Genomic DNA, 19,109 nt, shown 5'->3' with positions numbered 1-19,109 from the left:
TACACCTCTCGACACCCCTGAGCTGCTCACACCGGTGTTGCTCCTGGTCGTCTTCACGACGGCATTTTCAGGGGCCCATCTAGTGGGCGGCGAATCACCGCGTGCCTCGATAACTAGTGAAAACATTGTTATGGCAGGTGTCCGGACGTCTTTGCAATAACCCAGTCTCATTATCCTCCCAAACTTCAATCCATAGACCGTTATACTGTTCACTTTTTCTACAATAGTCCCAATGCCTGCTGCGACCGGTTCATGGGTGTCTATTGTTGCGCCTGTGAACGGGTTCCAGCAGGCGTTCTACATGACATTAAAGCTCTCCAAGGGGCCTCTATGTGTTGGATCTATATCCCCACGCAAGCCTATCAAAAGACCGGGATTTATAGGCCCGTGAAATCCAAGGAGATACAATAAGTTGTATGGAATATATGATAAAACGCATTACTAATAAGTTTAAAACTCGCTTAAAACGAAAAACATACTTATAAAACTTAAATCTTATTACAAATATTTTTTAGCAAAGCTCGCTTATAACTTATTATTACTATTGATATGAAATGGGTTTTTCTTTCTTAGCCTAATTCAAAACTGTCTCACTGCTGAGTAAATGCATCCCCCCATAATAAGTTTCTCAGAAAAAATCCATAACATGTAACGTTTAACAAGTAACTTGTAACAAGTGAGTACAGCTATGCCTATTGCATCATGTTGTTTTATTGGAGCAGTTATTTGTTAAGCATAATTTCTTGAAACAAGAATATCAAATCAAAGAATATGTTTAAAAGTAGATACCGCAAAGGATCTTGTAACCAATACAAACCGACATTGCATTTCAGAACCAATCAAACTAGAACAAATGCAGTCAATTCGGTTCCAAGTCACGCAGTGCTAGCGCGGGAGGTGCGGCCGGTCGTAGTATTTGAGAGGTTTCGCGTTTGCGTAATCGAACCTACTCGAGTACTCGTAAGTACGATGGCTTAAATAACAATGTTATTTTTCGTTTAATAATAATAAATATTATAGGGATAATCTTACACAAATTGACGTCCCACGGTAAGCCAAGAAGGATTGTGTTGTGGGTAGTCAGTCAACGATATATGTAATATACAAATACTTAAATAATTAGAAAACATCCATGACTCAGACACAAATATCTGTGCTCGTCACACAAATAAATGCCCTTACCGGGATTCGAACCGAGAATCATCGGCTTTATAGGCAGGGTCACTTCCCACTAGGCCAGACCGGTGGTCAAAACAAAATTTTTATCTTGAATGTTTTATTTATTATGAATTATTGCTAAAATTTATGTGGGCTTTAAGAATTTCCTTCAGCGATACGCAAGGCTAAGAGTGATGAAAACGGGTTCTAAAAATTTATATACATAACGAAATGACCTCTTTTGAAAGAAATTAATTTTATTTACGTTTAATAATTCAGTTTTGGAATTTGGTTCACTAACGAAAAACTATAAAGTTATTAATAGACGGCTGGATTGGATAAGGCCACCAGTTTGCAGGGCCTTATTTTATTAAAATATTATTTTAATACGTCATAGGCTTGTCACCTCGATAAAAACAGAAGCGTTCAAGAGTAAGAGAAATGAATTATGTTACAGGCACTTTACGCAATAATGACCCTTTCCCTCTCGTAAGTAAGAAAAATAACCTAACTTTGGAAGAAAGCGGGAACGCCAAATGCGAACGTTTTTTTACACAAAATACTATTCTTACATGTCAATAACCATTTATAAGTACAGACATTCATTTATATCAGATCATTATCTACGGGAAAAACATTCACGGGTGTTATAAAAAACGCCCTAAAAATCTATGTGGGTGTTCCAAAATGCAGGAAAGCTGTGTTCATTCCGTGTACGAGCAGTGCTCAAAAGCCAGGCATTATCTACTCAACAATGTAAACCTGTAAACATGCCAGTTTTTTTGTGCTTTTTTCCACAAATTCTTACCACTGACGGCAAACGCACTACTTTATTTTTACTGGCCATTTAAAAATTAAACTTCATTTTCACTTTATTCCACTACCACTTTTATCACTTTTTTTATTGTTATGAAGTTGTTTTTCGCTACTCGCGCAGCGCGCCGGGACGCTGCGAGCCGATCCGCGGCCGTTCTCAAACTGAAGTACAGTTTGTACAGAATGCGATGCCGGGACACTCAACGACTCAAACGGATTGTCTTTCGAGTTGTTAATTAGTGGAATTAGCTCGCGAAAGGCCTATTTAGCTTATGAAAATTTGTTTAAGTCTCGCTAACAAGCTGTTAAGTTTTTATTTGGTTTTGAAAATTATTCTTGTTTTCATTGTAACAAATCTTCAACGAGATTTCGATGTTTTTTGTCGTTATAAGTTTTTCTGACTTTCCGAGACTTTTACTTAGCTATTGTTCTTTAGTATAAAACTTGAGTTTTTTGCAGGCTGACTAATTTAACTTTGAAACTGTTCTGGATTAGTGGCTATACGATAGAAGTTTGGAAAGTAACATGGCATACACTTTTGAAATATTGTAGCACAAATGATAGATTGAATTGAAGCAAATAAAATAAAATCTTTAGTTTTTCAATAATAATTATCATCATCAAACAGGGTGGGTGGTATTAACACTTTCACTGTCAACGTTTTAATAGCGCTACGCTCGTAGCTGAACCCAGCGTTTTCCCGCTTTGTAGAAGAAAGCGACTACAAACAGAGAACCCGCCGAGTGGGTTTCCGGCACTCAATGTGTTCAGAGGGGGCTAATACAACATTGTATTTTTTATATTGAATTGTTACATAGGCGAATGCCATGACCAAAATAACACGGAAACTAATTAGAAATCGCGAAAAAAAACCTGCCACATCATACATTTTGGTGAATCACATGTCAATGTTTTCTATGAAACAGCACATTGTTTTTCGCGGGTTCGAGGTTGGCCTCACAGTAAAAGTTGTTCAGTATGACCCACATATTCATCCTTCAGCGTATGGTAAAATATAACAATTTCATTTGTATTTGCAAAGGCAAACCCAAAACAAAACCTTACTAGGTTAATAACTCACCTAAACAAACACCGAATTCGGTTTAGTTATTTGTTTGCTTAGTTATTTCTATATATATGAAAGGTTCTTGAGGTAACCACCATGAATGCCATAACAATCATGAATCAGTCATTACAAAACATCAAACAGAGCCACAAAAATACGCAAGAAATATTGAAATTGAAATATTTATTTCGACGACGACTTGACATCCATAGGGTTAGGTAACAATGACTTATGTATCTAGAGTTAGTATTACAGTTAATGAGACAAAACAAACAATTGTACGAAATAAACAAAACAAAACATTACATAATATTTATAAGTTTCGCGGCAGCACAGCAACAGTTGAGTGTAGCTGCACGTACCGCTTGACGATTACGTTATTTATACTAAACCAATAAGTAGATTACTCCTTGTTACCGACCGGTCCTGTTTTTTTTTGAGAAGCAAAGAAGCGGTATGGAGAAAATTGTCGTCAAATTTTTTTGCCATTATCTCTTAATTAATTACTATCACCTGTATTTGGGCATTTCTATTTAATGTTGTACTCTCAATTAGTATTTTAGGTTTTGGGTTGTTTATATTATTTCCAATCAAAATCATGACGTCTTACTGATATTATACGAGAGAAAAGTGTCTCCAAATATCCATACATTTTATGTATGTCCGTTTTGATACGGTCATAGAAGGTTGTATCAAAAAATTGGAGACTTTTCTGGTTAAGCTATAATAAATTGTATATACAGATGTCAATCACAATGAAAAAATTAACAATGATCAACTCTGGTCAACGTGGGACTCGAACCCACATCTTTGGATTGCCGGTCCAATGCGTTACCAATTGCGCCAGCTGAGCATCTGTCATTCACTGCGAATTTAACTATTGCAACTGTGACAACGTCACTAGGGATATCTTCTTTTTTCTGGTTAAGGATGGAAAATCTCGTGATTCTGAGTAGTAACATGATATTTCGCAATCCTAACATAAAAGATCAGAGCACAATGTTGACGACCGGTCTGGCTTAGTGGGTAGTGACCCTGCCTAAGAAGCCGATGGTCCCGGGTTCAAATCCTGGTAAGAGCATTTATTTATGTGATGAGCACAATATTTGTTTCTGAGTCATGGGTGTTTTCTATGTATATAAGTATTTATAAATATATCGTTGTCTAGGTACCTACAACACAAGCTTTATTGAGCTTACTGTGGGACTTAATCATTTTGTGTAATAATGTCCTATAATATTTATTTATTTATTTAAATATTAATGCTCATTGTTAAATATATCGTGTGTAAAATAATAAGTGCCCATCTAAGGCATTAATTATTATGACATGTCATTGGTCTGCAGAAACAAATAACCTGTCACTCACATAGTACCAAAATTCAGCGCAATGCCGTGTTTACTAAATAGGCAAGTTTATCTTAGGCGAGACATGATTTTGACTATTCGTCTAGCTTTGTTTAAGACGGTAAGCAACCTTATATCCGTTCCTTGAGACCACCCGGGTTGCTCCCAAATCCGGCATATCTTCATCCACTTGTAGTCGGTCTATTTTAGACATGTCGAAACAAAGCGTATCCTAGCATATGAAATCTATTGTTTCTAAGTTACGAATCATGACATTCATGAATATCATAATATATACGTGCTTTGTGTAGCTTTTATAATATGTAGACTAGGAGAGTTAACCCCAGATAACGGTGTAATCAGAGAAACGAAACTAGATAGTTTGCTATAATATCCTTTTAACTAGCCTTCCGTTAGAGGTGAAAAAAATGTTTGTTTATTCTAATGATATAAAATGAAGGCCTCGCCTTGCAATTTTCATGTACTTTAGCATTACAAAACAGAAGTACTCTTTTCACATCACCTATTCGGAAAAGGGCTTTTTCTTCCATGCTAGGAGGGCTCAAAATTGCACTTTTCTGCTTTGCTAGGAATGACCAAATGACACTTTTCTGTTCTAGGACACTTTGTTTTACTTTTTTGCATAATTTTTTTTTGTTTAAATTTCGATACATAATACTCGTAATTGCCTCATAGGTTCAATCAATTGAAAAGCAGTATGTGTCACTCGGTAGCAAAAATATTACCACCTTGGGTATTAACACTTAAATCACTCATTACGCTCAGGATTATATTTTAGAATCTCTCGTTACGCTCAGGATTCAATTATAGAATGCCGCGATTATGAAGTTACCCACACATGTTTAAAAAATTGACAGAAACAGCGGCAACATACGCCCCCTCAGTAATATCGCAACAGTAATGTAGCGGTGTAGTACAAATCATCGCATACAATTTTCCTTTTGAGAAAAAGAATCATAAAACCTGTCACTGCTCAATTCCCAGAAACAAATCTCAGTGCAAAACTTGCTACATTCATAAAACAATTGAATCATTTCGCTAGATTTATTGCACGAAACTACCATTGCAAATTCTACCTTATTTACTTGTGCATTGAGTATAGCGACAAGGGGACTCGTAACAAGTGCTACAGCGTAGCAGCCGGCGTAGACAATGAGTTCCGTAGCAGTATGAGTATAATATAATCATGTGCTACGACTTCAAGATCGTTTTAAATACATTAGAGCCGAGAAGGGTGCAAAATGATCTTTTTCTACTCGTCGACTGTAATGGTAAGATTTGTTACGATTTCGTATACCAAACTATAATTGCGTCCCAACTTAACTATAATACTCATTTCAAAATGCTGTATATTCAATATGCTCCCATAGAAAAGACTAAACGGGCCACAACAGTCGCGCGTTTATGTGTTTTGTACTACACTTTCGTCTACTAAGATACTTACCAATTTTCCTTAATTATGTAGGTTTTATAGTAAAAAAGTATTATTTTAGATGACTCGTAGAAAAAGTATTGCGTAAGGATATAATAGAGAGCTTTTCAGTCGATTACCGTATTTAGGCACCGAAGCTTGCTGAGTGCCTTAGTAAGGTTGGAGAGTATGAAATAAATTTTGTTAGTCGTTTTTTATTCAAGTTAAGAACCTGTAATGCACTTACTAGTATATATATAATTAAACATTTAAAAAAAACTTACTACTTGGAAAAATAATATCGGTAGATTTGATATATCCGCTAGGATCGGATCTGGGTGATCTAGTTTCATTTAAACACATTAGACTAAGTCACTCTTGTTCTTTTATACAACAATCTCACCCAGATCTACCTGATCTTTGATATTTTGTACTATTATATTGAAATATATTCAATTTATTTTTAATATCTACATATGAAAAGAGCTCTTGAGACGATATTGATGTTTATCTACGATTCCTATTAATATTTATACGAAACCTTCGCTTCGAATTTAGTATATATATTACAGGTTCAATTACGAATTATCCTAATTGATAGAACTGAATACCTATATTTTCAGAACCACGTTTTATTTTACCATATCAATGCGCCAGCCATCTGGCTCTCTTCAAATATGTTAACCAAATATTTTATTATTTACAAAACGCGGTTTCCAAGGGATATTCTTTAGGGATTTTATTTTATGCATATTTATGCAAAATACGACATTGTTCACGAATACGCATTTTTATCATGTCACGTTTATCGCATCGATAATAACAAGATTTTTTTCAAATTGGGATTTGACTATCGCACAGTGTTATATAACTCCGTACAAGATAAATAAAGACTAAGAAAAAACGTGCCTCGAAAAATCAAGAAAAAATTATGCTCGAATAGATGGCGATGTACCTTTGGCCTATACTCGACTAGATGGCGACACCGTTTTTAATACATATCAGTGAAAGAACATGGGTCAAATAGCCATATGTCATTCTAAGAGTTTTAGTCTTTCGTCGAAAGATGGCAGTAAATTTAGTTGACTACTAAATGTACTTCGATAATACGCCTCTATACTAAATTACCTTTGTTGTTAGAAAGTGGCGTATATTTAATCTTGTCATTAGTGACGTGATACGTACGACATAATCTAGCAGAAATGTTTTTTTTTTACAAGAACGTTACGAACGTTAATATAATTAATTCTAAGAACTATAACATATTAAAAACAAAGTGACTTTAATGAATTCATTCTCAGAACAATGGAATACATCAATCCGGGCACCAAATTGATTGAGCGTGCTGGTGGCTCTCGTCTACGGCGACTCGCGCAGGAGGCCGGTGCGCGCACGCGGTTCGGCTAGCAGCGGCGGTCGGCGCCGGCGCCACACATACCGTGGGGCCCAGGTTCACCGTGTCCAGTACCCCTGGGTTACTGATCCAACTATGCAACACCTTAAATATATAAGACGCTAGAGCAAGCTCCCTCTTAACCTCCAACTGGTTATACCCTACCACTGCTACTACAAGTGATATAAAGCAATATCGATCAAGACCATATAAAGGGGCTAGCTCTCACTATTGCATAGTAAAGATGTTTTTGTCTAGATGACTATAGCAGTAATGAGAACTGGTAACTTAATTAATATAATTAAAAAAGTGGCTGTGACATAATCGGACAGACAGACGGACATGACGAATCTATAAGGGTTCCGTTTTTTGCCATTTGGCTACGGAACCCTAAAAAGTCAATAATTTGTCACTTAAAAAGGGCTACTTTAACAAACGTATTGGTTACTTTTAGTGATTTTAAAGACGATTTTATGTCTATTGTATTGGTAGGTAAATTAGTACGTATTCGTGCAACACAAAAAAAATGTCAAAAGTTTTATACTTGCTTTTATCGCTAACTGTACTATGCTTTCAATAGGCAACTAATAATCATCGAGATAATTCTAACAAACCCAAACACCTAGTTTGCTTAGTTTTATCACAGAGTTCGTATAGCCACCTCCTGTGTCCATCATCAGATCAGAGCTCGATGGTACCATAATATTGCATTGCCAACTTACATTATGTATGTAAAGTTTCGGCTTAATTGAATAATGGGAAGTGGGTCTAATGATAACTTGCAAGAGTTTGACCCGAACGAACATAATATATTACTTGCAAACAAACATTGCAAGTTAAATATAAAATATTATAAGGACATTCTTTCACATATTGATTGAGTCCCACGGTAAGCCGAGAAGGCGTGTGTTGTGGGTACTCAGACAACGATATATATAATATACAAATACATAGAAACACATACCTGTGTTCATCACACAAATAAAATGCCATTACCGGGATTCGAACCAGACCGGTGGTCATATCAAATAGCTACTAAAATAGATTTACGGCCCAATTCGAAGAGTCAGATACGATAACGATAAGTTCTGGTTTAGATAAGTTCTCATTTAAATATAATTTGTATGTCGAATAATTGACAGAAGCAGCTCGATTCGGGGAACCAACCTTTGACGTTAGAAATATCGTAGATAGATCTTATTGGGATCACAGCGGAATCGAAATAAACGTCTATTTTGACATGTCGTTTAGCTATCGATCTTTTAAAGATCTTAAATGTGTCTTAATCATTATACGAATCGGACCGTTACATTGTAAATAAAGACAGCAACGGGATGCCTTATCGCTGTAAGCGATCTCTTCCAGGCAAGATTACATTAATAATAAATCTCCGTATGTAAATACGGTGCAGGTTCGTGTTTAAGGTAAATGCAAAAGTTTTCGCATATGAATGAGTTTGGTAAGTACTTAAATATTCCTTCTCAATATATTAAATACTTTTGGAACATTTCTTCATCTTTCCCTAAATACATCTTAATGATTAAGGATTTTATGACAATTACCTTTTGTAAGCTACAAAACAGTAGGGCACACGTTTTATATGCTCATATGAAATTCCAATGCTGCGACCACATATTCGGGATACGGCGAATATTCGTGTGTGCATCTCTTTCGCTATCCGAGGGAAATGAAAGAGACACCATCACGAATATTTGCCGTATCCCGAATACGTGACCGCAGCTTAAGAGGTGTGTATTAAGGTCATATTTAGCAAGTTTTACTTAGACCAACCCGGAAAAAACGGATATCTATATCATAATGCACGAATGAGCTCAGTAAGTCCTTATTCACAAATTCAGGCTGGTTGAAAAACAGCGTGCATATTTGATCTTTGAAAACCCTCAGCTATTAGAAAAATAAAGCAAAATATTTCGCTAACGTACAATAGATGAAATGTGGTTCACTTAGTTTGAAAGTAAGAAAAAACTGACCAAGTGCAAGTCGGACTCGCGCACGAAAGATTCCGTACCATTACGCAAAAAACGGAAAAATAAATCACGTTTGTTGTATGGGCTCCCCCACTTAAATATTTATTTTGTTCTGTTATTAGTATTTGTTGATAAGGCGGCAACAGAAATACGTACATCATCTGTGAAAATTTCAACTGTCTAGCTATCACGGTTCATGAGATACAGCTTGGTGACAGACGGACGGACAGTGGTGTCTTAGTAATAGAGTCCCGTTTTTACCCTTTTGGTACGGAACCCTAAAACACCTTCATTGTGTACTTAAATTTTCTAAAATATATTAGAGTGTTTTTAATTCTTCTCTAGAAAGTAATGTCTGTAACTATAGCTGACTAAGCAATAATTATGGTAATTATTACTTATGGTCCTTTTTAACTGTTTTCCTTTTAAACATTTTTGTCCTTGTTTACGCAAAAATCCTTTGTTTTACAATTTCCGATCGTTTATCTCTGGCAATAAATGTCAAGTTCTTACATCTCTGGCAATAAATGTCAAGTTTTTACACTTGCACTGTGTTTGTACGGTAATGTCATTTACTGTTAATGCGTAATGGAACAGCACAAATGTATATACATGTGGTTAGAAGACGGCGAGTAGTTCAGGTCAAAGTGAGAGGAAATGGAGAGGAAGCAATAAAAACGTCGGCGCAGGTTGTACGGAGTAGATTGAATTGATGCATGGATACCATAAAACTGATGAAGATTGTGCATAGACACACCAGGTTCTTGGTACTAGACTACGTGTCTTAAGTATTGTCTAATACCGAACTCTTTTTACAAGCTTTTATTTAACTTGCAATGTAACTACCTATGTATGTTTGTACGGGTCAAATCTTGCAAGCTAAATTTTACCCACTTCCCGGTTTCCGATTCAGCTGAAATTTTTCAATGTATGTAAGTCCGGTGACAATGCAATATTATGCTACCATCGAGCTGATCTGATGATGGGAACAAGAGGTGGCCATGGGAACTCTGTGATAGGACCACGCAGCCTAATTATGCTTAGAGTTTTTAGAATTATCTCGATGAGTATTGGATGCCTGTGGGAAGAAAAGACTTAAAGTTATGTCTGTTAACGTAGAATATTACTGACTGTTAATTAGATTCGGAAAAATATTCCGTCATTATAGGCTTTTCAGAGACTATCCTAGGGGTGTTCCTCAACTGTCGATAACATTCCAGAACCGCATACCCACGTACCAACTCCGGACACCTTTCACGACATACCCGGAATAGCTTGGAAAAAACATGGCGGATAAAGTTGAAGACAAGAGACCTCGAACTAATAATTCCTTCCGATAGATGGAATATCCAAATTACTGCACTTATGCAATTTACGAGTAAGTAAGAGAGAATATCATAATTCCTTTATAAATGTGTAAGATCTAATTTCAATACAATTTAGCATGTCATGTGGGTCAAATAACAAGAGTGTACTTGTTATTATCCTGTCGAGCAGGGGCAGGGAGTAGGTTGAGAAACAACTTACATGTATATGAACTTATATTCTCTAATAACCTGCCTATATATACATATACACGTTAGGTTGCGCTGATACAAGCAATATGTTTATGTCGCAGTAAACCAATGTGTTACTGCTAAACACTAAAAGTGGCTAATTGCCATATTACATGGGCTAGCGTGTGGACTGTAGCCCAAGCCCTCTTGTGCATGAGAGGAGGCCTGTGCCCAGCAGTGGGACGTATATAGACTGAATTTATTATTATTTCCTTTATTTATTTTTGGTCTTAGGCTAGGTCATTTATAATATGAATATAAAAGTAAAATATAAAAACACTCACAAAACAATACAAAATATATATAAACACATTATAAAAAACCTAACCTAGGGTGCCGCCAGCAGCGGGGCAGGGCCCAAGCTGCCGGTGGTCAGGGCCGCAGAGAGAGGAACCGGCGGACTATCCGCGCCGTGTCCAAGATCACCGCCTTCTGCATCTGACCCTTGATCCAACCACCTAGCGAGAGTCTCTCAAGGTGTTGGTCGAGACTCTTCGCTATGAGACCGTTCGCTGAAACGACTATCGGGACAATGATCGTCGAATCAACATCCCACATGGCGGTTATCTCGTGAGCCAAGTCTAGGTACTTACTGGACTTGTCCTTCTCGGCTTTCACGAGATTCTCATCATGGGGGATGGTGATGTCGACGAGCACGGCCCGGCGTTGCGATCGATCTATTATCACGATGTCAGGCTTATTGGCTACAATAGTCCTGTCGGTAATAATAGATCGATCCCAATAGAGCGTGGCACGACCATTTTCGAGAACTGACGCAGGTGAGTACTTGTAGTACGGTACTTCGCGGTCCACAAGGCCGTATAGAAGAGCAAGTTGCTGGTGAATAATCCTGACATGCGAATTAGCAGAAAATTACAGAAGCATATCCTCACCGTAGACAAGGTATTCATCCATATTTATACTTATGCACACTTGCATTTTAAGTCTATCTCTGCACATGACATTAAAATGTCAACTGAGTCAACGCTGCAAAGTTTTTCGTCCACCATAGTTATGAATTATGTGAATTTTTTTTGTATTCAGTTGTAGTTATTTTTCTACAAATAGGTTTATTGTAATAGCTTTTGTATTTTGTACTAATGAAAATCAATGAATGACGTGTTACTACGTCTAGTAATCGTAAAGAGTGTGCATGAAAAATATAATGTATTCTTAAAACAATGTAGATACCTATATACATAGTATTACCAAGCCTTTTCCGCAAAAAAAGGTATTAGATTTCATGCAAAGCCAAGCCTATCCATTTTATTTGATCAACCCCCCTCCCTTCCACCCCTTCCATAAAGTCCCCATAGATATTACATAAAGGCATTATAATTAATTATCAAGACCAAGTGACTTTCGGTAGTTAAGATATTCATTTCCAATAAAGGGGTAAATACTTTCTAAGTTCAAGTGTGTAAGAAGTGTAAGAAGAATGTATCGCAGTTACACGGTAATAATAATAACTTAAAAAGTATCTTTGCAGTGATCCGCCATTGTGCTTTGTTTCTGTACATTTTCCTATTTTAAAGATTACTTAAATAAAATAAATAAATACATATTATAGGACATTATTACACAAATTGACTAAATCCCACAGTAAGCTCAATAAGGCTTGTGTTGTGGGTACTTAAATACTTCGTAAATTTCATAATTAGTCAACTTCGTTGACAAGTTACATTTTTCTTAATACATATACAGCTAAATTACGCTCGTAGCGCTACGTCGTAGCCGATAACATGGGCTTCCCTGTATGTGGCCAAAATTCTACGTAGAGGAAAAACGACAACGTATAAATATGACCTTGAAGTAATTCAAAGAACGAATACAAAGCATACACAAAGTAAACACACTATGAGTACCTTACACCCCATGATTTGGAACCGAGCCAGCAGCGTCTATAACAAAATGCGATCGCTAAAACTTACGTAGCAAACATACAGTCAACAAAACTATTTACTGAAAATTCATTCTTATTCCAAATACATAAGGTCTATATCTAAAAGTGTTGCTGTTACATTTGTTTGTTCAGCAGCCATCTCTTTTGCTCTTCACCTTGCTCTTGAGGTTTTGAGTGCTTACGATTCGGATCGAAGGATAACAGAGTGTGAAACGTACTATTGCACTTAGGTACGGTATATTCTTGAGGTGTTTCAACTTAAATTGATGCCTTCATATCCGTATGCTTGTGCGGTTGTAAAACAGAAGTCAGCCAGCTGCGATCGCCTCGTTCTGTGTAATTCAGCCAAGGCTCGGAAACCGGTTAAATTTCAAACCCATGATCATGTACTTGGCGCAAAACCTTTTATTTTCGGTTTCGCTCGAAAAACCGTTATTTTTAAACTGGTTTTTATGAGAACAGTTCTTGTCAAATTAACCAGGTTTAGAGCAATAAAAACCGGTTTCTTCCTATGTCGGTGTCTATGTTCCGTGGCACACCACCAGACCGGCCGACCGTTTCGTCGCATCGAATAAACCATTTTTTACAAGCTTTTATTATGACATTCACAATATATGATACTCATGACTTATTGTAGTTTACCAACCTAAAAGTTAAACGGTAGCAAATGTCAAAAAGGTTAATAATTAAAAGTTGGAAAACTATCAAAAACGTTTGAATAGACTTAACTTTCTGTATACAGTGGTGAACTAATTAACCCAAAGTTACATTTATAAAGTGCAGTCAACTTGAACTCTGCAGTGAATTACGCGAGGAACGAATTTTAAATAGTACAGCATTAAAGTTGCTTATAAAACAACGCGTTAAAAGTATCTACGTCAAAAAGAGACAATGTTTCTAGAAGTAGAACAATAAAATTCGACTGTAGCAAATGGTTTAGAGCGCAGAGTTATAGAGTTTTACATCTATTTGAAAGTATTATATTATAAATAATTTAAAATGTATTGAAGGGTTCTAATACTTTTCCAAATAGGTATGAAACTCTAAAAACTTTATAGTTCGTGCCATTTTTTTTAATGAGACAACTTTTATATTTTAGGTGTTTTTATCTCAACCATTTGCTACAGTGTACTTGGTCCACATATAGTGACATATCTCGTTTTGTTAAGCTATCAGAAAATGGTAGATAGATTAATTTTAATGCGTAGTTTGATCCGTTAGGTACTTTTGATGCTGGTTGCATTACCAGCAACACTGAATTGACAACCCAATTCGAGTTTTAGTTATTAAATCTAATGCAAATCGAAAGTGACGTTTTGGAATCGAGTTATAGTTATTAGATCTAATTCAAAATTGACGTTTTTGGTTGAAGGTTGACATAATGCGCAATTCAGCAGGTCGTCTAAGGGCCACTTGCACCATCCCACTAACCAGGGGTTAATCGGTTAAATCTGGAGTTACCATGGTTACCTACAGGTAACATTAAGTTGTACACAACTTGACACTGGGTTACAGTTTAACCGGTTAACCGCGGGTTAGTAGAATGGTGCAAGTGGCGCTAAAGGAGATTGGAACCATTTCATATTGGAATGAAGTCAGATGCATGTTACATGAGTATCACATTATTGAAATTATATTGTTGGAATCTCCATTGTCGTTTATATTTACGTAAGAGAAATGTGTTTTATATGTGCATAGTAATATATAATAAGTTACAGACTGGGTGTAAGGAAATGCCATTGTCAAAATCCAAAAGAAAACTAACTGAATGGCTGCTGGAGGAATGTTTCTAGAATCATATCAGTTAACTGTCATTCAAGCGTCCATTTCGCTCAGACTTGTCCGCACAATTATTAGTGCGAGGGAGATAGCTAACTGATATGATTTCTATATCATTATGATATCGGTTAGATGTCAGTACACGTTCGAATTGGCTCGTTAGTCAAGTTGAAGAACAATGACGTAACAGAGGCTACTATTAAGTATATAGATTTACTGTTCACAGTTATGAAAGGTTTACAAATTTTCTATTTTTCTACATACCTGGTGCTGTATTGTTGAATAAGGATTATATTTACCTGTAAAACAGAAATAACATTTCATTAGAATTAATTAATTTAAATCAATAACAAACACGTTAAATTCACATGAATGTAATGTAGGTAATGTAATGTATTAACGATATAAATTATTAAACATACTTAGCCAATATATTTTAATTACGGAAGTACCCACTGTTCGTGTCATACACGATGACGCGTAGATTTATTAAATGTAACCTTTAATTACATGAAAATATGAGTCAAGGCACGCGTCTTCGTGAATGACACGATCTATACTTGTACATTGTAATCCTTTATCTTTTTTTTTCGAAAACGAGGTCGTTGACCTGTACTTTTTTTATTGTCAAATGATAGTACAGGATATCAGTTAAAAGTTGACATCAAAATGGTAGCCCTAGTTAAAACATTTCACAAGTTACACGAGTCCAAACAAGACCTTCTGTAATGTGCGTCGAACTAAGTTGCTTTAGTTCCAAATGATAATTCGGGCGGTTGGCAATTATTCCTTAGAACTAAGTTGACGCTCATTAAAAAGGGTCTTGTTTGGACTCGTGCAACTTATGAAAATATTTTAACTAGGGCTATCATTTGAATGTCAACTTTTACCTGATATCCTGTACTATCATTTAAAAATAAAAAAAGTACAGGTCAACGACCTCGCTTTCAAAAAAGAGATAAAATGTAAAAAAAAAACAAATATTTGGAGACGATTTTTATCTTTGTTATTATTTTTCGAGTGATTGTGTAAAATTCTTTGTGACAATTATGCTTGAAATTTATGTCCGAATTCATAAGCTATCGAATGATTATTATTTTTTAAATGTGCGACAGGTAAATGGACAAAATTTGTCCATTTACCTGTCGCACTATTATTTAATAATGGTACATTAACCAAGTGCAGTCGTGTTTGGCGCCATAAAACTTTGGAAGGGTGCATTTTTAAAACGGTTGAGAAAAAACATAGGTATGGGGGGTGATTTGTCGATAAAATTCATCGTACTATACGTGGTTAACGGATCCAGTATACGTGCACAAACACATTGTATATAAAATTAAACAAACACAAAAATCTTAACCTAAACTAAACTAAATCCTAAATCTAACCAACACACCAAAACTATTCGCACAACTTGCCCCGTGCCCCTCCAGACGCAAAGGAGCCCATCACGCTCGCCGCGTTGCCACGTTGAACGGCGATGGACAACCTCTGCATTAAAAACGACCCGGAGTGAGGGTAATGATCACACTCCCGCATACGTCTGCCCACTTCCCCAATAAATGTCTTGGCCTCATCACACCAACAGCCAGTGGTTTCCACGACATGAACAAGTTTTATTTAGTATGTTTAAAAGTCAAGTTAAAATATTAGAATTTCCAATATATGTGAATCCGAGTATTCCATATATTATATATTATAATGGTGAGCACTCATGGAGCAGGACCATCCATTATGTCTCACACAATCGTCAAACCTGAGTTATACAAGGAAAAATGTACCCTGTGTCGTCTTATGAAAGTCTAACATCGCTCGACATAAATAATTCAAAGGAACCAAATTGATATTCCCCTATAATATACGTAAGTATGTAACTAGCTAATAACAGTAATAACATTACCTACTGTAAGGAGAATTTATGAAAACTACGGATTTCATGATACATATATTATGAAGTAACATTTATAATGTAACGAATCTTATAGTTCGGTAATAAATCAAGATAGGTACAATACAATACAAATCCTCTTTATTGGCACAACCTCAGAATATGTATACATGGGGTACCTACACATATAATACATGAATATGGCGGCCTTATCGCTACAAAGCTATCTCTTCCAGACAACCTTACCTATACCTATCTATACTGTACTTAGGGCCTGTTTCACAATGTCCAAGTAAATTCCTGAATAAGCTACTTGCCACTTATCTGACGAATAAAGTCATCGTTGGCGTTTCACAATCTTCAAATAAGCTTAACTGGTAGATAAGTTTTGTATCTGGAAGTTAATTTATTTGTTAATTAGATATAATATATACTTAGTTTAACCAGGGAATGTCTTATTACAAACATAGACAGAGAAAATCGGTATTTCACGTGCTGTAAGTGTGATGGGTATAAGCACGATAAGCATTTCTGTTCAAACAAATGTTGTTTTAACTATGGATTTATATCCGAAAAAATATTAATAAAATATTTTTATTTTATTTTTATTATATTGAAAAAAGGATTACTATGGTGTAGTACTCAATTCGATTAGGTTGCAACAGAGTTCAACATTTTATTAAATTATAGTACCTATAGTTCTAAATTTGATTAACCTTATCGAATTTTTGGCTTACCAAATTGAATTTGAAGCGGAAAAATTATCCGCCAGCGCTAAATTAGATTAAGTACGGTACGAAATTCGGTAAACACCACTACCATAACCGTTGTGTGTTATTTTTTAAGATAAATATAATATTGTTTTATAAATATTATAATGTTACTGGCAGTTACATTTATGAATGTAGCTTAAGGTTGAACACGACACGCCAAAATTTGGGCACACATTTTTGCGTATAATTTTTGTAGTGGATTAATTTTTTTTATGTTCCATTTACTTATGAAAGAGCAGTTAAGGCCTACTTGCAAAATATTTTTTTGTATTTGGATTTGAATTTTAAATGTGGAATCTTAAAATGTTGTTTGTTGTTTTAAATATTTAAATGTTGTTGATGTTGATGAAGGATTTTGTGTAGAAAACAATTCGGGAAAATTAATATACAGGGTGACCTTAGCCATTGAACAAACCCTGAAATCCCACGTAGGGTTACTTCTCAGGAATGCTATGACGTTAATATTTTTTTCATTAGAACAAAAGATATAAAAATTAATTTTTCGAACACAAGTTATTTGCAATAATCGACAACAAACGGAAACACACTGTGTTAATCTTTGGCAGCGTTTTTGACAATTTTTTCGAAATATTTAATAATGATGACATTTTTCAAAAGTTAGAAGCTTATTAGTGTCATAAAAAATAATAATCAAAAAGGTCGAATAAGGTGCCATACTATTCTTTGAGGATAAGTATTACCTTAGGAACTACTAACACATACAGGCTGCTCCAAAGTAAAAAATGGTAATTTGTTAATTTCTTCGAAACCGCTACAACGGTTGTTATGATACTTTGTACACTGGTTCTAAATACTCTAATGCATATGTACATTTCGGCTTTGTCCAATGGCTAGGGACACACTGTATTACTTAATTGTTAAAAGCAATGTTAAGGGTCGTCAAAAGGCAATATGAAATCGCGCTGCCAAAAACTCGAAGTCAATAGAACAGGAAAACGTACTCGTAGCTTTCGGAAAGCCTTTCGAACCTCTGCTCATCGCGAACTCAACTTCGTGCTAGTTCCGCCAGTGTTTGATAGATGGCGCTAATAAAAAAGGTAACCGTTTTAAAAAATAAAACATGATTTGATATTATTTGACTTCACGTTTAATTTTTTGTTCACGTAAAATTTCCTGCACCAACATACACAAATGTCTCTGTTTGACCCAATGGTTGACTGGTAGAGAATGCCTTTTGGTATTAAGTTCGCCATTTGTACATTTTTCTTTATGTGTGCAATAAAGTTTAAATAAATAAATAAAATAAATAAAAATGATAGGTACTTTGGAAAGCCGTTTGTGATCACTGATCAGTCTACTAAAATGCTTGAACTTTTAAAAATATGAAGACTAGTAAAAGAAAAAATAAGCACTTGCCGAGTTTGTTTCAATGAAAATACAAACTTTTTTGAGCGTACAAAAAGCTTTTTAAAGAGAATTTGAAATAGGGAAAATTGCGAAAGAAAACTTTGTAGCCACTGTAAATTTACTGCCATCTCTCGACACATGATTAAAACTTTTAGAACGCCATTTCACGTTGATCCTTATTCTTTCACAGATATGTGTTAAATTTGTTGAATATCAAAAAGTGGCGCCATCTAATAGATAAAAAAAAAGTATACCGGCATCGTTTCGACAAACCCCATTTCAAATTGTCTTTGCCTATGTAAAAGAATAAGACTTGTTTTTAAGTATTTTAGTGACAATAATTGTTAGACATTTTCACTATTGGACGCCAATTAGAATAATTTTTGGTTGATTTCATTACAATACATGTACGGAGAAGTACGAGCAACTTGCACGATAACTAAATAACATCATTTGGATGTCAGTATACGTTCGAATTTTCTGTATCGTATTTGAGGGCAGCAGCATTGCTGCAGATTTCATCGATTTCAAATATAATAAATAAATAAATATTATAGGACATTATTACACAAATTGGCTAAGTCCCACAGTAAGCTCAATAAGACTTGTGTTGAGGGTACTTAGACAACGATATATATAATAT

The 19,109-nt window shown here is 35.5% G+C and overlaps 1 protein-coding gene and 1 non-coding gene across 7 annotated transcripts in view; both read right to left on the bottom strand.

Annotated features, from left to right (window-relative positions):
• Positions 1-19,109, bottom strand: part of LOC133529010 (uncharacterized) — a 621,251-nt gene that overhangs the window by 188,622 nt on the left and 413,520 nt on the right. The window lies entirely within an intron of this gene.
• On the bottom strand, positions 3,822-3,893 carry Trnaa-ggc (transfer RNA alanine (anticodon GGC)). The gene has a single exon. It is a non-coding gene; the product is annotated as a tRNA-Ala (tRNA).

Source organism: Cydia pomonella, chromosome 20, assembly GCF_033807575.1.
Source record: "Cydia pomonella isolate Wapato2018A chromosome 20, ilCydPomo1, whole genome shotgun sequence".
Classification (NCBI taxonomy): domain Eukaryota; kingdom Metazoa; phylum Arthropoda; class Insecta; order Lepidoptera; family Tortricidae; genus Cydia; species Cydia pomonella.
Note: the sequence above shows the minus strand (reverse complement) of the source record. Positions and strands in the feature narration are given on the sequence as shown.